Raw genomic sequence first — 3032 nt, 5'->3', positions numbered from 1 at the left:
AGCCTTCTCTTCTCCAGGCTGAACAAGCCCAGCTCCCTCAGCCTTTCCTCCTAGGGGAGATGCTCCAGTCCCCTCATCATCCTTGTTGCCCTCCTCTGGACTCTCTCCAGGAGTTCCTCATCTTTCTTGAACTGGGGAGCCCAGAACTGGACCCAGTGCTCCAGGTGGGGTCTCACCAGGGCAGAGTAGAGGGGGAGGAGAACGTCCCTCACCCTGCTGGCCACGTTCCTCTTAATGCACCCCAGGATGCCATTGGCCTTCTTGGTGATGAGGGCACCCTGCTGACTCACGGCCAGCTTGTCATCCACCAGGACTCCCAGGTCCCTTTCTGCAGAGCTGCTTGCCAGCAGGTCAGCCCCCAGCCTGTACTGGTGCATGGGGTTCAATCTCCCCAGGGGCAGCACTCGACAATGGGATGATTCCTCTTTGAACTGTGGAAATAGATGTCCCCAGGCTACGCAAATACCAACACCCTCGCTGCCACACCACCATGGATTTGTCTATGTCCTCCACCGATACCAGCACGTATTTCATGAATATTCCGCAAGGCAACCTGCCGCCTCCCGCACCGCATCCGCAGACAGCACGGTGACTTAATTTCCATCCATAATATTTGAAAATACCTTAATTATGAATTTAGCACATCTGCTTACTAATGCAGTTTTCCCTAAATTATTTCACGGCTGAGCGAGAATTCAGTCATTAAAAAGTAGTAATGAACGTGCAGCCTGAAACAAAGCCACGGCCTTTGGAAGTCTGCCTTGCAGAGCAATGGGAGGTGGGAAAGCTCTTGTCTCTCAGGACGATGTCTGATGTTAAGCTATAGATCTGGTATGTCTGACATCGCCTGTGGAAGAAGTGCTTCAACCCCGTCTCTCCCTAACCCCGGTCTGCTCTGGTGCTGGTCCCTGAGCACTCCATGGGTCTTACAAGCGCTCTGCACTGGGGGTCGCTACTGAATTTAACGTCACGCAGGATATTACGCACTGCAGCATCAGGAGTTGGAAGGATGGACGAACTCCAGAGCACCAAGAATTGCAACTGAGCAATCAGTGCAGTGGGGCTCGTGCCCAGAGCTGGGGCACTGGGCACTTGTGGTCACCATCTACTGCTGCCACCCCACTAGACCTCTCCTCAGGACAGCCCCCTGCCCTCCTCTCCCCATGTTTGGTGAAGTGTTTTGTCCAGGGTTAGTTCCAAGGGTGGCAGCCCTGCTCCTTCACGTGCAACCCATCAGCTCTTCTTTGTGTCTCTAGTTGCTTGATCTTCACATGTATTAGCTGGGTCTCACACAATCTCTCTCAAGCCTTCCCCTCTCCGCGACCACAGTTATGGGTGAGCATTATAGGAAAGGTCACGTATTAGGCTGTGGCCTCTGGTTTTGGAGGGCATGTCACAGGGAAGAAGGTGGTACTCACATACACAGGTCTGTGCCTCGGGCCTCCTCATCCTCGGGCTGCTTGATGCAGACTTGAACACCTCTCCAAACAGCCATAAGCAAGATACGGAGTGCGAGCACAGCCGGAGATGAAATCCAGAGGCCAAATCCCACCCATCCGCTACCTGAAGTCACTCCTCCTTTAACGCACCAACAGGGGCATAACTGTATCTTGAAGTTTCTCCAGCTTTGGCAACCTGAGCAACCTGATCTAGTTAGCGGTGTCCCTGCTCACTGCAGGGGGGTTGGACTAGATGACTTCTAGGGATCCCTTCTGACCCAAACCATTCTATGATTCTATGAAATGCAAATGCTGTGGTGCCTTCAGACCCTGTACTACACATGAAATTAAAAATCAGAAAGCAGTTGATGTATTAGTTTCTATACTGAGCTATTTTTATTTTTTCCCCAAATCCTGCATACAACGCAGTCACATGGCAAGGGCAACTGTGGCAGCGATTACCAGGGAAATATTTGTAGGAATTAGTGGTGGAAGCTTAGCTGTAAACCCATCCTACAGAACTTGTTGATTGAAATTTAAAGGTGCTTTGGCAAATGCTGCTGTTTTCAAAGAGAAGAGACATCATCCTTTACACGCTGTATTTTAGGTACTTGTATACATCCCACATCTTAGTTTACGTATTTTTAAGATGCCATTCTAAAGGATGATCATACTCGAGGCTGTATCTACCAGGTACCTTGGGGATCAACTACAGGGAATTGCATAAATTGACAAAAAATGTTTTGGTTTGTATGTAAAGAACAACAGGATGAGTAAGTCATGACTGTTTGCTGCTGTTCTAATCGTCCGTCCGATGGAGACAGGAGACAAGGTTTAAAAGTCCCTCTAAGCATTTGTAAATCCAGCTACAATTTGCAGTTCTAGAGACTTTTTTTTGCAGGAACAAACCATTTAACAAGCACTGTGAATATGTCAAAAAAGTTATTTTCTCTATTACAAATGCATTGCATTGAATTTGTCTCTGTGTGATGGGTTGACCTTGGCTGGATGCCAGGTGCCACCCAGCCGCTCTATCGCTCCCTTCCTCAGCAGGACAGGGTGGGGAGAAAATGAGATGGAAAAGAAACCCTCTTGGGTCAAGATAAAGGCAGTTTAATAAAAAGCAAAAGCAAAGGCCGTGTGTGGAAGCAAAAGGAAAACAAGATTTCATTCTTTACCTCCCATCAGCAGGCGATGTCCAGCCACTTCCCGGGAAGCAGGGCTTTGGTACAGGTAGCAGTTGCTCTGGAAGACAAAACATTGTAAATCATGGAACCATAGAATGTTTTGGGTTGGAAGGGACCCCATTCCTCCTCCTTTTCCCTTAGCTCTTATATCTGAGCTGATGTCACATGGTATGGAATAGCCCTGTGGTCATTTTGGGTCAGGTGTCTTGGCTATGTCCCCTCCCAAGATCTTGCCCCCTCCCAGCCCACGGGTGGTGGTGGGGGAATGTTGGAAACCCAGCCGTGATGCTGTGAGCACTGCCCAGCAGTGGCCAGAACCCCGGTGGGTATCAGCACCTTTCTGGGTACCGATAGGAAGCACAGCACTATGAGAGGTGCTAGGGAGAAGATTACCTCCAACTCACCT

The sequence above is a fragment of the Egretta garzetta genome, unplaced genomic scaffold (assembly GCF_000687185.1).
Source record: "Egretta garzetta isolate BGI_Z169 unplaced genomic scaffold, ASM68718v1 scaffold149, whole genome shotgun sequence".
NCBI classification, from domain to species: Eukaryota; Metazoa; Chordata; class Aves; order Pelecaniformes; family Ardeidae; genus Egretta; species Egretta garzetta.
Note: the sequence above shows the minus strand (reverse complement) of the source record.